Consider the following 18,184-nt stretch of genomic DNA (forward strand, 5'->3'; position numbering starts at 1 on the left):
ATTTCCACCATTATTTGTGTGAAGAAGTTCTTCCTGAAATTACCCCTGAAAGGCCTAGTTCTAATTTTAAGGTTATGCCTCCTTGGTGAGGACACCCTGCACCAGAGGTAATAGTGTCTCTCTTAGAATCATAGAGTTATACAGCACAGAAACAGGCCCTTCGGCCCATTCGTGTCCATGCTGGCCATTAAACCCCGATCTTTCTAATCCAATTTTCCAGAATTTAACCCATAGCCTGTGTGCTATGGCATTCCAAGTGCTCATCTAGATACTTATTAATTGTTGTGAAGGTTCCTGCCTCTACCTCCCCCTCAGTGTGTCCCAGATTCCAACCACCCTCTGGGTAAATTTTTTTTCCCTCAAATCCCCTCTAAACTCCTGCCCCTTAGCTTAAATCTCTATCCCCTGGTTATTGACAGCTCCGCTAATGGGAAATGTTTCTTCACATCTATGTCACGAATAATTTTGTATACCTCTCTCAGGTCCCCCCTCATCCTTCTCTGCTCTAAGGAAAGCAACTCTAGCCTATGCAGTCTCACTTTATAGCTGAAATGCTCCAGCCCAGACAACATCCTGGTGAATCTCCTCTGCCCCATCTCCAGTGCAATCACATCATTCCTATAGTTTGGCAACCAGAGCTGCACACAGTAGTCCAATTGTTGTATAACCAGCGTTTTATACAGCCCCAACATAACCTCCCTGCTTTCATATTTTATGCCTTGGCTAATAGAGGCGAGCATCCCATATGGCTTCTTAACCACCTTATCTACTGGTGCTGCTCCCTTCAGGGATCTGTGGACATTTTCACCAACGTCCCTCTGATCCTCTGCTCGCTAGGGTCCCACCATTCATTGTGTATTCCCTTGCTGTGTTAGTCCTCCCAAAATACATCACCTCACCTCACGATTAAATTCTTTTTGCCACGGCTCTCTCTGTCTTACCAGCCCATCTATATTGTCCTGCAATCTAAGGCTTTCCTTCTCACTGTTTACAATGCCACCAATTTTCGTGTCATATGTGAACTCACTCATTATACCTCCTATATTCACCCCTAAATTATTAATGTACATTACAAACAGCAAGGGTCCCAGCACTGATCCTTATGGTACACCACTCATCACAGGCTTCCAATCACAGAAACAATTTTCGACCATCACCGTCTACTTACTGCCACTGAGCCAATTTTGGATCCAATTTGCCAAATTGCCCTGGACCCCATGGACTCTTACCACTTTGACCATTTTCCCATGCAAGACATTTGCAAATATTTATATTTGTTTATATAAATGATAATTATATTATATAAATTATATAAAATAAAATTATATTTAATTTGCCCATTAGTGTTTTTTCTTGCGCCCTCTTCACTCTCCTAATTACTTTTTTAAGTACCCCCTAAACTTTCAATACTCCTCCAGGGCTTCTGCTGTGTTCTGCCCTCTGTATTTGCCAGAAACCTTGCTTTCCATTTCCGATTCTCTATATCCCTTGACATCGAGGCTTCCCTGGACTTCTCCATCTAACCTGTCAAATCATTCAATCATCGTAAACATCTCAGTTATATCACCCCTTAATTTCCAAGATTCAAAGACAAGTCTTTGCAACCTGTCCTGATCATTTGAGTCTGGTTTCACTGTGGTGAAATTCTGCTGCTCCCACTCCAAGGCCAATCTAACCTTCCTGAGGTGTGATGTCCAGAACTGAACACAGTGATCGAAATGGGGTCTAAATCGTCTTTGTATTATTGTAGCATGAGATCCAATCTTTTATATTCTATTAGCCTTGTTCCATTATTTTTACCTTCCTGTCCACTGGCTTTTAATGATATCTGTGAATGGCTCTCTGCTTCTCCACAGTTTTGAGCATCTCACCACAAAAATAAACAACCTGCTCTGTTTTTCATAGGTTTATTTGGACAGCATCTCACTTTTAAGTTCATTTGCTAACACTTGCTCATTCATTAAACTTATCAAGAAAATTTCAAACTAAATGTGTTCCCCAAGCATAATGATATGTAACTGCTCCATCGCCATTAACTTTTCCCATTGCTCTTTCAGCCAGCGTAAATCCAGAGAATGGAAGGGAGGGAAAAATCTTGCTCCCTTTACGAATCCTATTTTATCATCATTCCATTAAAATTTTGCTGAAGAACTGTAATTACCAGTCTCAGTTTTGATGAAGTCTGAACAAATCCGGGATATCCCATGAGACATTGACAAGCAATCGGATTCCAGGTCTATTTTATGCAAAATGTAATGAAACGGGAACAAAGCAATTAATTAATAATATCCACAAACTAACAACAAGTATGTGATTGGAAGCCATGTGTGTTTAAAAGAAACAGATTAGCAATCCATCACCTTAACCTCTCAGTCACCTGTCCGAGTTTTAGACCACAGTCTCACACCCTTTTTCCATCCTTGAAAACTTGGTAAGAAGGTTCTGACTGAGCAGCCTGGTGTGCAATGTTGGAAATGCAGCTTCTGTAAGTGAAAGGAATTTCTATCACATCAGATCAGGGACCGTTTGGAATGGAACAATGTGAAACATTTCCTGACAAATTAAATTATGACAAAAGGAAAATCCTGCAGATCGTATTAACTCTTCATTGGTTGTTGAACATTCTGTCAATTTAAAAAAAAAAGCTATTGTTCAATTTGTTTAAGAAAGAAATTGCTGGGTTGGTAGTAAATACCTGTATTAAATCTCCCCTTAACATTCTCTGTGACAAGAAGAACATCCCCAGTTGTTGTTTTTTTTGACAATCCACATACCGAATACCTCACCACTGATACCGTTCCAGTAAATCTCCACTGCACGCCCTCCACGGTCTTACCAAAGATTTGCCCTTGCCCTCACCAGGATCATAGAATCACATTATAACGTGATGTGCCTCTAATTTTTTGAATCCCGTTGACCCACATTGTTCTTGTAAAATAAGATTACAATGCATTATTAATGAGGACAGTTTCCGTCAATGTTAAACCCCTGAAAGACGAGGAAGAAATTGCCTCACAATCTCTATTAAATAAATCTATGAAACTCTGTAATCAGTCCATAACAACCTGCCCCCTTCATTCCTATTATTGCTACTTTTATTTCTGCTAATCCTACTTCTTCATCACAAAGACTTCCCTCTTCTCCTTTAACCCCTATTCGATGAAAGTGCTCACTTTCTCCAAGACAATTTGCAAATGCCTTCTTTTACATATAACTCTTGTTGAAGACGAGGTACCAGAAGGACTGCCGGTGCTTAATGTTGGTAAGTCTCTTGGACTTAATGGGATACAGCTGAAGATTCTGCGGGATTTAATAGTGGAAATTGTGAAGGTACTGGCCAGAATCTTCTGAATTCTATTTCTTTCCTGTAATGGACAGCTACAAACTACTTGTATATTCCAGGACATCAAATGAATTAATGTGAATCAGAGCTGAGCAGATCCTAACGCCCCACATCTCCAGTTTTGTTTTTTACTGAGCAACCAGTCCTCCATGTAAGCTTTTTGCTCTAAGAATGAGACCCCCGCCTCCAGGGAACACAGCAGCGATACCTCCAAGATCTGATATACAAACTTGAAACTCAGTGAAAAGCTTTCACCCTCGCCTCGGGTTCTGACTGCTACTTCACCCCAACATTCTGCTTGAATCGGCTGACAAAACAACTTCCTTCCCCGCGGTCCCCCAACACAGACTGGATAATGTCCCGAGCTCGTAACCCGCTAATGTCACATTGCTCCACCAACTTGTGCGATTCCCCCAAGCTCTGGTAAACTCGGCCCAAACCACCAGACCTTTTATTATCTCTTAAACCAACTTTTTGTCTCCTGATTAAGTCCATCCTAAGAAGAGGGGCTCGGCATTCCGAGTTCCTGTGCAGACATCCGGTTGCTGCTAATGGACCAAAAAGAGGCCTAAAACCTGAAAGAAACCCTCTGGCACAGCCCTCTGAGCATGTCTCCATTAGACCGTGCAGACAATACCTGCTTCATAGAGAACAACGGCGAGAACTATGAGCAATTTCAGAGTCAGCATTCTGTGGAAATGGACGATTCAAGATAAAACAGAATTACAAATTCTAAACAGATCCTCAGGGAACAGGACTGTGCTCGTTTAAAGCTTTAACCATTGGACAATGGCAGCTGCAATCACCCCCCTTTCATATAGACCAAAAATGTTCCTGTGCTGATTCACTTTTGTTCAAGTTGTTTACAATCAAATGAAGGAAATAAACCGTTGGAGGGAATTTCCATCATTTATGGAAACACCAACAACCGCCAGTTGTCAATCACTCAGCCCCATCAGACCCACACACACTGACGGGAGCTTCCTGCATCCAGCACTGGCCCTGCCGCACTCACCAGCTGCTCACCCAGACCCCACTCTCATAAACACTGGACATGGCTACCCAGACCCTTCAAATTATTGTTAACATGAGAATAAATATTTACTTTTCATCTCAGTTTGGTTGAACGGAACAAATGTTAAATTTTTCACCGTCACTCGGGAACCACGTTCGACATTCCTTCAATCAGTTGTATAAATTATCGGCTGCAAGGATTTATTCACTGGGCAAAATAATTTATATGTGAGGAATGTTCCAGCGTCAGGAAGGAGGGGGACGGGCTGACTGAGCTCTGTCTTCATCGCTTCTGGGCAGTGGCAATGTTCACACTTCATTCTGCCCCCATTTACTTTCCCAAGGGAAATTTACAGATTATCGAATCTGGGCATTGGGTTTTATTCTTTGGTCCATTTTGATTTGTCTTTTTTCCTAACTGACAATATTTTCCAAAGCTCGAGAAAACCCTCCCCCTTGCATCATGCCCCAGTCTCGGGTGGAAGCAGCCGATAGCGACCGAAGTGGTCACCTCCAAACTGACAGATACAACACGGTCACACTCTGCTTCACTGAGATTAATGTCGGGAGCCGTTTCCAGGTCCAGTGCAACAGCGAACGCATTAGTTTTGATGAAATTGTGGATGATTAATGTATATTGAAATCCGGGATTACTTGTAGCCCATCCTATCCAAATCTCTTTGGATTTTCATGGAGTGATACCTACCTCTTCGTGAAAGGCTATTTAAAATCAGTGACAATCTCTTTCAGTGAAACGTGTTGAGCAGGTCGTGAGGAGGAATCTTTGAAATGGTTACGTGCTGCCACCTTAACAACACGTAAACACTTTATACTTTTGTTCACAAATGAATTAAAACTAGATTTCCACCTCGATGCACATGCAGAACATTCAGTATTTTAAGCAGCATCGGGAACAGGTTAGTCACAGATATTCACTGAGTTCCCGGAAAACAGAAATTGGCGACTATTTTTTCCAAGGTTCATGCAGTAACCTGCTTTGATCTCTTTTCCTCTTATTTCCCGGGACGATGTTTGAATTCTATCGCTGACTCAGTGATGTTTCCCCTTGTTCTTTCAAAATCTCGATGTTCGTGTTTTCAGCTTCAACTGTTAAATAGAACAGCGCCCATCTCTTCCAGTAGTGACACACAGGGAAGAATTTCTCAGTGTAAGTGGCCACTTCCCCAAAATCTCTTCTTTGATCGCAGAAAGGAAAATCTGTATAAAAACAAAAAAAACCTGCGGATACTGGAAATCCAAAATAAAAACAAAAACAGAATTACCTGGAAAAAAAACTCAGCAGGTCTGGCAGCATCGGCGGAGAAGAAAAGAGTTGACGTTTCGAGTCCTCATGACTCTTCGACTGAACCAAGTTCTGTTGAAGGGTCATGAGGACTCGAAACGTCTACTCTTTTCTTCTTCGCCGATGCTGCGGGTTTTATTATATGGTCCATTTTGATTTGTCTCTTTTCCCGACTGACAATATTTTCCAAAGCTCGGGGTAACCCTCCCCCTTGCATCGTGCCCCAGTCTCGGGTGGAAGCGGCCGATAGCGACCTGAACTAGTCACCTCCACACTGACAGATACAACACGGTCACACTCTGCTTCACTGAGATTAATGTCGGGAGCAGTTTCTAGGTCCAATGCAACAGCGAACGTGTTACTTTTGATGAAATTGTGGATGATTAAGGTATTTTGAAATTCCTGATTACTTGTAGCCCATCCTATCGAAATCGCTTGGGATTTTCATGGAATGATACCTACCTCTTTGTGAAAGGCTATTTAAGATCAGTGATAATCTCTTTCAGTGAAACATGTTGAGCAGGGCGTGAGGAGGACTCTTTGAAATTGTTACGTGCTGCCACCTCAACAACACGTAAACACTTTATACTTTTGTTCACAATTGAATTAAAACTAAATTTCCACCTCGATGTACATGCAGATCATTCAGTATTTTAAGCAGCATCAGAAACAGGTTATTCACAGAGATTCACTGAGTTCCCGGAAAACAGAAATTGGCGACAGTTTGTTCCAAGGTTCATGCAGTAACCTGCTTTGATCTCTCTTCCTCTTATTTCCCGGGACGATGCTTGAATTCTATCGCTGACTCAGTGACGTTTCCCCTTGTTCTTTCAAAATCTCGATGTTCGTGTTCTCAGCTTCAACTATTAAATAGAACAGCGGCCATCTCTTCCAGTAGTGACACACAGGGAGGTACTTGTCAGTGTAAGTGGCCACTTCCCCAAAATCTCTTCTTCGATCGCAGAAAGGAAAATCTGTACTTGTGTTAAAATGCTCCCAGATAACCTACTACACAAGGAGGGACCATTTTACCCTGCAATTCTAGAGGAAAATCAGATTTCGCCCTTCGATGAAGTAAGTGCTCAATTGCGAAGCAGTAAGGCTCTGCTGGGATTTGAACCCAGGATTTCCTGTTTACTAGACAGGCGCTTTAACCAACTAAGCCACAGAACCTAATGACGTTAAGCAATGGGCAAGAAAATGCTAGAAATACTTCGCAGATCTGGTAGTATCAGTGAACAGATAAATAATTTAAATTTCAGACCGCGGCCTTGCACTAAAAAGACCTGAAACGTGAATATGTTTCACTCTCCACAGATGCTGCCAGATGTGCTGAATATTTCCAGCGTTTTCTGTCTTTCTTTCAGATTTCCAGCATCCGCAATATTTTGGTTTTGGACCAAAGGACAACGAGTTGCCGTTCCTGCACTGAGGGATATTGCAGGTCTCTCTGGCTGTGATTATCGTTGATCATCATCTCTGGGCTCTTTATGATTCCGTGAGTTTGCCGTTATTTGGGAGTGAGCGCCAGACAAAAAGATGATTTCCCTGCAAACTTCTCAAACCTCTGCCTTTTCCCGATTTATAACAAACTCATAAATCAGGGATTCACACACATCACTCCATGATACTCCTCCGCCAAACATTGAGCGGTTTATCGTGAGGTGGTTCCATTTATTGCATTCAGACACACATCTGGTATAAAAGTAGCCGTGTTCGGGATTTGACTCACACACAGTTTTCTTCTCGGATGTCGGATGCGCTCCTACATAAGGTGATGGTTTTTCCGTTTTCTGGGGTATTTGGGTCACTCCTTCATAAATTCTATTTTTGTCACTTAAGAATTTCAATTCCTCTACGGCCACTCAATGTGACAGCTATAAGAAGCAGCATTCCCTGTCAGTGACCAGGTCACCCTCGCTTCTGCCGCCCGCTGCCAGTGACCAACAATAACCTCAGTTGCAGGGATAGAGAGCAGATAATCATCATGCAAAGGGACGTGGCCTCAAAATGCAAACCCGAAGCGACAGGATCAGGGGAACAGTTGTTGCAGTGCAGTGTGCACCTCGGTCCAGAACAATGGGGTAAAGCAGAAAATGAGCGTTGGACCTTTCATTAATGCGGTGAAGAGACATTTCTTCACCAAAAGGGTAGTGGAAACCTGGAACTCTCTTCCCAAAAACCAGTTGAAATTGATAGTCAAGCGACAATTGTAAACACGAGGTCGATAGTTTTTTTTTACACCAGCAATCGTATAATTGTTTATGAAATCCTGCCAGGCAGCTGGAGTTAAGATACTGGTGATCCAGGATCGAATTGAAGGTTGGAGCAGTCTCGAGGGGCTGAATGGCCACGCCGGTTTTATTGTTCCTGTGAATGTAACATCCTAGAAACAGTATCAGCTGCAAACATACATTGCATTTCCTTTATATTTAACAAAAATATCTGCAGTCAGGAGCTGAAACGGGAGAGATGACCCCTCGGCGACCTGAGAATAATCACAGAATGGTCTCCTTCAGTGTTGCTGATGTCATCAGGCCTGACGTCAGAAATTAATCCAATGGAAATCGCCGCCCTCTCCCTTCATGAAGCGGCCATTCTAATTTGGGATGTGGGAGTTTGGATTGGGCAGAGGGTTGACTGTGACACCAAAAACAGCCCCTTCCCAATATCTCGCTTTATTACCCACCCCCCAGGGTATTGCTGTAGTTGGGGCGGTACAGGAAAGGTTCATTGGATTGGTCCCTGGATGGGAGCGATGACAGGCCGACTAAATTGGACTCATGCGGAACGAATAAAAATCAGTCAGAAAGGGGGGCGGGGAAGGGTGTAAAAGTCCATGAAGGCAAATGAGGACAGAATTCAGATGGATGTAATAACAGGTGATATGTCAGAGAGTGTAAAACAGCAACTGAATGGTCAATGATAATCAACAAATCACATTGGGTATGGTAAGAGAAGAGCAGAATGATAACAGCGACAGAGGTAAGCTATGAAACAATTTACATTCCGCCTTGATCTGAAAATGTCTGGCGAAGTTAGTCTTTTTGAAGAAAAGCGGAGAAATGAAAAGAAGCAAAATAAAAATAGCTACAGTTCTTTTGATTTGAGGAAACTGTTCGAAAGCAGCAGATTTTTTGTGCATGTGAAGGGAAGTGCAGGGTAATGTTGTGTGAGAGAAAATCACAGGAAGTTCAGCTTGGAGCTGCGCCCTTGAGGAAACTTGCAGGGTGTCAGGAAAACTGCAACGCAGAAAGCACAAAACTCAAAACATAAACTGCTGCCAACACTCAACAGGTCAGACAGGATCTGTGGAGGGATATTCACTTTACCGTCATTGTGAACTTTGACCGACACTTCACAAAGATCACATCTCACAATCCCGACACCTCCGGACCGTAATCAGTTATTGGCTAATTTGAACAATCAAAGGTAAACCAGCAATGCAAAAACTTCCACTGCAATTACCGAATGGACCCAGCTCAGGATCCCTGGATTAACAATTCAACAGTGTAACCACTCAGACAGCTGGCTGCATGAATTGTGCTTGCAATTGGTCTCTACTTCCTTCTTTCAATGCATAACCCTGGATTTGGAAGACAATCAGCAAAGATGCCAGCTTTCAATCAGACATCACCCGTCCCCTGTCCAGATAGCTCAGGATTGTGGAGACGTCTACAAAACCCCCTGCTCCATTTTCCCGTCTCGAAGGCAAATCCGCCCATCTTCTCCAATCTACCTATGCAATTGAAGTTCCTCATCCCTGGCACATCCTCGTGAATCTTCTCCACAGCCTCTCTGATGCCTTCACAACTTTCCTAAATTGTGCCAACCATAATTGGGTGCAATGCTCCAGCTGAGGGCAAACTAGCATCTTGCACAATTTCAACATAACCACTTTGCTCTTCTATGCTATGCTCTATTAAAGAGTCCTACAACCTGTTAGACTCGGTCTGCGGCAGGGGTAAGGAAACCAACAAGAGGGATAAACATACCTGACCTCATCCTCTTGCCTGCCGCAGATTAATCTGTCCATGACAGTATCGGTAGGAGCAGCTACCACACAGCTGTTGTGGAGACGAAGTCCAGCCTTCACAATGAGGACAGCCTGCATCGTGTTATGTGGCACTACCACCGTGCTAAATGGGATAGATTTCAAAAGATTTAACAACTCAGGAAAGGTCATCCATGAGCGCTGTGGGCATTCAGCAGCAGCAGAATTGTACTCGAACATAATTAGTAAGCTCATGGCCAGGCATATCCCCCACTCCACTATTACCATCAGTCTGGGGATCAACGCTGGTTCAATGAAGAGAGCAGGAGGGCATGCCAAGAGCAGCACCAGGCATAACTAAAAATGAGGTATCAACCTGGTGAAGTTATAACAAAGCACTACGTGCGTTCCAAACAGCATAAGCAGCAAATGAAAGACTGAGATAAGCGATCACACAACCAATGGATCAGATCTAATTTCTGCAGTCCCACCACATCCAGTCGGGAATGGTGGTGGACAATTAAACAACTCACTGGAGGAGGAGGCTCCACAAATATTCCCATGCACAATGTTGGGGGAGTCCAGCACACAAATACAGAAGATAAGTATTTGCTACAATCTTCAGCCAGAAGTGTCGAGTGGTTGATCCATCTCGTTCTCCTCCGGAGGCCCCCAGCATCACAGATGTCAGACTTCAGCCAATTAGATTCACACCATATGATTTCAAGAAGGCACTGGATTGTGAAAAGGCTATGGGCCCTGACAATATTCTGGTAATAGTACTTGTACTCCAGCCAAACTGTTCCAGGACAACTACAACACCGGCATCTAACTGGCTATGTGAAACATTGCCCAGGTATGTCCTGTACACAAAAAGCAGGACACAACCAACGCGTCCAATTGCGGCCCCAATAACCTACTCTTGATCATCAATAAAGTAATGGAAGGGGTCATCAACAATGCTCCCAAGAGGCACTTGCTTCTCAATAACCTGCCACTGACGCCCAGTTTGGATTCCACCAGGGCCACTCGGCTCCTTCCCTCATTACAGCCTTGGTTTACAAAAGAGCTGCAATCCCGAGGTGAGGCAAGCGTGACTGCCCTCGGCATCAAGGACCGCATTTGCCAGTTTGTAGCATCAAGGAGTCCTAGGAAAACCGACGTGAATGCGAATCAGGGGGAAAACTTTCCCCTGGTTGGAGTTGGACCTAGCACAAAGGAAGATCTGTACTGTTGGAAGTCAGTCATCTCAGCTCCAGGGCAGCACTGCAGGAGTTCCTCAGGGCAGTGCCCTCGGCCAAACCACCTTCAGCTGTTTCAACAATGACCTTCCTTCCATCCTGAGGTCAGAAGTGGGGATGTTCGCTGATAATTCCACAATATTCAGCACCATTCGCGACTCCTCAGATGCTGAAGCAGTCCATGCCCAAATGCAGCAAGGCCTGGACAGTATCCAGCCTTGGGAGGCAAGTGACAAGTAACATTAGCGCCTCCTAAGTTCCAGGCAATGACCACCTCCAACAAGACAGTATCTAACCACCGTCCCTTGACTTTCATTGGCATTAACATCACTGAATCCCCCACTATCAACATTCTGGGGGCTCCCATTGACCAAAAACTGAACTGGACTAGTCATCTAAATACTGTGGCTACAAGGGCAGTTCAGAGGCCACGAATCTTGCGACGAGGAACTCACCTCCTTACTCCCCAAATCCTGCCCACAATGTACAAACACAAGTCAGGAGTGTGATGGAATACTCTCCAGTTGTTGGATGAGTGCAGCTCCCAGAACTCTCAAGAAGCTTAGCATCATGCCCGCTTGATTGGCACCAGATCGACAGAAAATCACTCCCTTGACCACTGCCACAGAGCAGCAGAAGTGTATGCCATCCAAAAGATGCATGAAGGAATTCACCAATGTCCCATAGACAGCACTTTCCAAACCTGCGGCCATTACGGTCGAGAAGGTCAAGGGCAGCAGCCAGATGGGAACACCACCACCTGGGGGATCCCTACCAGGTCACATGCCATCTTGACATTGAAATATATCGCCGTCCCTTCACTGTCGCTGGGTCAAAACCCAGGAACTCCCTTCCTAGCAGCACTGTGGCTGTACCTACACCACATGGACTGCAGCAGCTCAAGAAGGCAGCTGACCACCAGCTTCTCAATGGCAACTAGGGAGGGGCAATAAATGCTGGCCCAGCCAGCGAAGAACAAATTCCGTGAATGAATAAAGGTTTTCCCGCTACCTTCAATCATTTCTGCACATGTCAACAATTTTCCGCTGCTCCTGTGCCCTCTTTGGAATTGTCCCTTTATTTCATTATTGCCTCTTTGCTTTCTTCCGACCAAAATTAATCTCTCAACATTCTCTGGGCGGTGGGGGGTGGTGGGGGGGGGGGGGGGGGGGGGGGTGGGGGTTAGCTGCATAAAACGCTGGCTAGGCCACATTTGGAATTGTGTGTACAATTCTGGTTGGCACATTACAGGAAGGACATAATTGTTCTGTAGAGAGTACAGAGAGGATTTACAAGAATGCTGCCAAAATTTGAAAATTGCAGCCACGAGGAAGGATTGGATAGGCTCAGGTTGTTTTCCTTAGAACAGAGGAAGCTGAGGAGTGACCTAATTGAGGTGTGCAAAATTGTTTGCGGCCTAGATAGGGTGTACAGTAAAGACTTGTTTCCCCTAGCTGAGGGGTCAATTGCCAGGGGGTGTAGTTTTAAGCTGATTGTTAAAGGATAAGATGGGACATGAGGAAAATCTTTTTCACAGAGAGGCTGGTGGGCGTTTGGATTTCACTGCCTGAATCGATGGTTGATGATGAAAGGCTCAACTCATTTAAAAAAGGTTCTTAGATCTGCATCTGAAGTGCTGTAACCTGCAAGGCTATGGACCATGTGCTGGAAAGTGTGTTTAAAATGAGTGGCTAGTTTCTTTTTCATTCTTTACTGTCCAGTGCAGACATGATTGGCTGAATGGCCTCTTTCGACGCCCTTGCTTTTCTATGGTTCTATTTGCCACTTATCCGCCCACTCCACCAATCTGCCCATGTCGATTTGAAGTTCTACTGAATTTCTATAGCTCTTTTCGCAACTACAGGACTTCCAAAACTATTTTACAGACAATGAGAACTTTTGAAATGAAGTCACTGTTCAAATTGCTGAAGTTTTGAACCGTTTGTTCGACAATGTCAGAAATTCCTATATTGGGAATGGGAAGCAACTATTATTGGTGTAGATCTGTGGCGGATAGCGCTGTTGGACTTGCAGTCTGCATAAACAGAAACATTTAAAGCTTGTGGGTTCGAATGCTTTAGATAAGCATTGAAGAAAGTCACCAGGAGGTTTATCAATGTTCTCAGGAAAGGGAAACTGCTGTCCCGAACTTCCTTCTATACAGGTCACTCCCCACTTTCCCATCTGAACCACTGAACAGACGAAATCTCATCACCATCTTAGTACAAAACAAAAATCTATAAAAGATGCTGACCAGAGTCAGTCTGCTCAGCCCTCAGACTGATTTCAAATTGGACATCTGCAGGCACCCCGGAAACTGCTTCCCATTACTGCTCAGTCATCTTTCCAGACTGTTCCTGACAGACAGCTCGAAACAAGGATGATCTGATTCTGCATCACCGAATATCAAGAGCAACACGGTTATCACAGCTGTAATGAACAGCTCGTGTTGTAGCTTCAGATCAGAGAGTGGGTGAGTTATCACAGCATGTTCCTTCAGACAGCTTTCCAAGTGGACACATGGAATGAGCGACTCTGTGAAGATAATGGTTCAGGGGGTGATTTCTCACTGGCCGGACTGGAGTTCCAGTTCCATTCCCAGACATCTCCCTTTCTCTTTCTGAATCCATCTCTGCCCTCTTGCAAATTTATGCTTTTCACTGGTTCATCATTGGCTGCCACATCCAATTATCCCTTTAACTCTGCAATTCCTTCTAGAAACATCCTCCACTTCACTCTCGCCCTTAACACCCCCTTAAAATCTATCACTTTTACTAAGGTTTTGTTCAGTTGTCCAAATATGTGACACGATGTCTAATGTTGCTTGATAAAGCTCATTTTAAGCGCTTTGGGGATTTTTATTAAATCATGGTGCTGTTGCTGAAATGGCTCGGATTTGGAAAAATTCACATTCAGCTTCAACCTTCTGAAAGATTCACCTGTAGTTTATCCACTTGCTTTGCATCGAAAAAACATCTCCCATGAGTTGTTCAAAATAATGACCTGTTTGGTTGAGTAAATGAGGAGAATCTGTTTCCACCGACAGAAGGGTCGCTAACCAGAGGACACAGTTTGAAGCTGATTGGGAAAAGAACCAGGAACGGATGAGGAGAATGTATTTTACACAGTGAGTTGTTGTGAAATGGAAACGATCTGGAAGCAGAACCAATATTAACTTTCAAAAGAGAATTGGAGAGAAAAACGAAACTTGAAGGAAGGAGTCACAGGAAAATGGGGGCTGAGCCCAGATATAGGAGTAATGCTGCTCAACCAAAGAACCAACGCAGGTGGAATGAGCTCCTTCTGCCCTCTCTAATTTTATGCTTTATGGATAGATATCAGCCCAGCATTCTGTAGAGCATTAAAGCATAAAACTGCGGATGCTGGAAATCCAAAACAAAAACAAAAATACCTGGAAAAACTCGGCAGGTCTGGCAGCATCTGCGCAGAGGAACACAGTCAACGTTTCGAGTCTGAATGACCCTTCAACAGAACTAAGTAAAAATAGAAGAGAGGTGAAATATAAGCTGGTGTAAGGGGTGGGAGGGGTTGGGACACGTAGAGCTGGATAGAGGGCCAGTGATAGGTGGAGATAACTAAAAGATGTCACAGAAAAAAGGACAAAGAGGTGTTGAAGGTGGTGATATTATCTAAGGAATGTGCTAATTAAGGGTAGAAAGCTGAACAAGCAAGGTACAGATAGCCCTAGTGGGGTGGGGTGGGGTGAAGGAATCAAAAAAGGCTAAAAGGTAGAAATAAATCAATGGATGGAAATACATTTAAAATAATGCAAGTAGGTGGGAAAAAAATCAATATAAATTATTGGAAAAAAAGGGGGCGGGAAAATCGGAAAGGTGGTGGGGATGGAGGAGAGAGTTCATGATCTAAAATTGTTGAACTCAATATTCAGTCCGAAAGGCTGTAAAGTGCCTAGTCGGAAGATGATGTGCTGTTCCTCCAGTTTGCGTTGAGCTTCACTGGAACAATGCAGCAAGCCAAGGACTGACATTTGGGCATGAGAGCAGGGGAGAGTGTTGAAATAGCAAGCGACAGGGAGGTCTGGGTAATGCTTGTGGACAGACCGAAGGTGTTCCACAAAGCGGTCACCCTGTCTGCGTTTGGTCTCTCCAATGTAGAGGAAACCACATTGGGAGCAATGAATGCAGTTGACTAAATTGAGGGAAGTGCAAGTGAAATGCTGCTTCACTTGAAAGCAGTGTTTGGGCCCTTGGACAGTGGGGAGAGGGGATGTAAAGGGGCAGGTGTTGCACCTTCTGCGGTTGCATGGGAAGGTGCCATCAGAGGGGTTGAGGTATAAGGGGTGATGGAGGAGTGGACCAGGGTGTCCCGGAAGGAACGAACTCTGCGAAATGCCGCCGGGGGTTGAAGGGAAGATATGTTTGGTGGTGGCAACACGCTGGAGTTGGCAGAAATGGCGGAGGATGATCCTTTGAATGCGGAGGCTGGTGGGGTGATAAGTGAGGACAAGGGGGACCCTATCATGTTTCTGGGAGGGAGAAGAAGGTGTGGGGGTGGATGTGTGGGAGATGGGCCGGACACGGTTAAGGGCCCTGTCAACCACCGTGGGTGGAAAACCTCGGTTAACGAAGAAGGAAGACATGTCAGAGGAACTGTTTTTGAAGGTAGCATCATCAGAACAGATGTGATGGAGGCGATGGAACTGAGAGAATGGGATGGAGTCCTTACAGGTAGCTGTGGGAGTCGGTAGTCTTGTAATGGATATTGGTGGACAGTCTCTCACCAGAAATTGAGACAGAGAGGTCAAGGAAGGGAAGGGAAGTGTCAGAGATGGACCCATAGAGCATGAAGGGTGTGCGAAGCTGGCATGGGATTGGTCCCGTGGGCCAAGAATGGAATCAGTAAAATGTTGTCTTTTGTCCAGGAATCGAAACTGTGTAAATATGACAATGTCTATTTAAAAGTGGCTTGTTACCAGTTTCAGATAATTCGCACTTTGCTTAAAATGGATGCGTTATTAGTCAAGGAGCAGACTGTAACATTAGAACAGAAAATGCTATTAATACTCAGCAGCAACTGTGGAGTGAAAACGAACTAATGCTTCAAGTTGATGACACTTTACCTGAACTGGTTAAAGATAGGAATGTAATAGGTTTTGAGCAACTGTGCGAGTCCAGGCTCTAGGAACACGTCGAACAAAAGCAGAGGTCTGTAATGGTGTGGGGCCCGGGGAGATTAAATTACAAAAGGCTTCACGGTGCAAAAGCCAAAGGGAGTTGTGCTGGAACAGGCAAAGGAACAAGAGGTGGGTCCAGATGAGGTGAGAATGGTTAGAGAGCTTCCGCCCAATTGCAAAGTGAAGGAATTAACTAAGAAACAAATAAGAGAAAACCCCTGAAATAAACACATGGAAGAAGAGGGAGACTGCGTTTATAAACTCAAATTATTGAACTCGATGTTGAGGTCAGAAGTGTGCAGGGAGAGATGTTCTTGCTCGAGCTGATGTTATTGTTCACTGGAACATTGTAGCAGACCAAGGACAGGAAGGTCAGAGTGGGAGCAAGACGGAGAATTGAAATGACAAGTGGCAGGAAGCTCAGAGCCAGGCTTGCAGATTGAAATGAAAATCCTCGAAGCGCTCACCCACCTGAAGCAGATGGGAACATGTTGCAGCAGCAAATACAGTGCATTAAACTGAAAGATGAACAAGTGTATCACTGTCTCACTTGGAAGGAGTATTTGAAGCCTTGGATGTTGAGCTACAAAGGCAAGAGTTGCATCTCCTGCACTTGTACAAATATGTGCCTTTAAAAAGGGGAGGGGATATTGACTGGTGATCTGCTTTCTTGCTGTTTATCAGCTGAGTCAAGGAATTTCACATTGTAAGAGAAGGAAATGATCATTTTACACACCTGAAATGCTAGTTCTATTTTTTTCTCTCCACAGATGCTGTTTAATTGACACGAATTTGCAGAATGTTCTGTTTGTTGTTATTTCTGATTTTCAGCATTCGCACTATTCTGCTCTGGTATCAGTGAACTTTCTGAGCTGTGTTCCGGTGGCCAAGAGTTTTTGTTTTATTCGTTCACGGGGTGTGGGCGTCGGTGGCTTGGCCAATTATTGCCCAACCGAAATTGCCCTTGAGAAGCTGCCGATGAGCTTTCTTATTGAACCGCTGCAGTCCATGTGGTGTAGGTACATCCAAAGTGCTGTTAGGGAGGGAGTTCCAGGATTTTACCCCAGCGGCAGTGAAGGGACGACGATACAGTCCAAGTCAGGATGGTGTGTGTCTCGGAGGAGAGCTTGCTGCTGGTGGTGTTCTCATGCATCTGCTGCCCTTTTCCTTCCAGGTGCTGGAGGTCTCGGGTTTGGAAGGTGCTGTAGGAAAATTAGTGTCAGGAGTGGGATTCGAATCCATGCATCCAGAGGAGACTGCGACCTGAATGCTGCGTCTGTGACCTTTCCTGTGACCTTTATAAAGTCGACTGTTTTCACACTCGTCACTCTTTCTCATGGCCCCCTCCCCCACCAGCACCCAGCACCCACCGCCCCCCTCACCTCCATCCCCACTCCCGCCTGCTCCGGTCTCAACTCTTCTAAGCATCTTTTTTTCAGAATTCGCAAAGGCCCGGGGATCATAAAGTCTGTGAGGGAATATAAGGGGTTAATCCACATTCACATACAGGGACCAGTGACTCTCTTAAGATGGATGGAAGTTGGTGTCCCTTCCAGATCCACTAGGAGGTCTAGTTACTGGAGCTGTGGGAATTTCTGCCATTTCTATCCCACAGTGAGTCGCGCCTACCCTTTGGTCCAGCTGGGATGGTGATGGCTAAAGTGAGTGGCCGAGAAAGCGGGTCGTCCCCATGTCTCTCTAGGGCTTGTTTTCTCCACATCCAGCTGTCGCCGGGGTGGGGGTGGGAGGTGTTGGCGGTGGTGCTTGTTGCTGAAATGTCTCACGGCATCTGGAACATGCTCCATTGGCGTCACGATCCAGCGGTTGCTGTGTTGCTTCCTCCCAATTTCCATAACGTGTGGTTGTTGAGAGCGAGTTACTGGATCTGTGGTCATCTTGGCTGTTCTAAACAACATTGAATCGAACCTAAACTGGCAACTGGTCCCGTTGGCCCAATCATCACTTGCTGGCATTTGATGCTCTTTAGGACTCCGACCAGGGTAAATGGAAACCACTTCACATTGCAGGCCAGTCATTCAAGGATCCCTCACCCTTACTGGAGTCTTGCTGCAGAGGGGACGTTAGAAATCACATAATGTGAAGTGTACTCCAGTGTCTGAGTGAAATGGTGTTA

General features: G+C 44.7%; 1 non-coding gene across 1 annotated transcript; it reads right to left on the reverse strand.

Annotated features, from left to right (window-relative positions):
* Nucleotides 1-6,759: 6,759 nt before the first annotated feature.
* Nucleotides 6,760-6,833, reverse strand: trnat-agu. Its single transcript has one exon. It is a non-coding gene; the product is annotated as a tRNA-Thr (tRNA).
* Nucleotides 6,834-18,184: the final 11,351 nt, after the last annotated feature.

This window comes from Carcharodon carcharias (genome assembly GCF_017639515.1).
Source record: "Carcharodon carcharias isolate sCarCar2 chromosome 37 unlocalized genomic scaffold, sCarCar2.pri SUPER_37_unloc_1, whole genome shotgun sequence".
In the NCBI taxonomy this organism is placed as follows: domain Eukaryota; kingdom Metazoa; phylum Chordata; class Chondrichthyes; order Lamniformes; family Lamnidae; genus Carcharodon; species Carcharodon carcharias.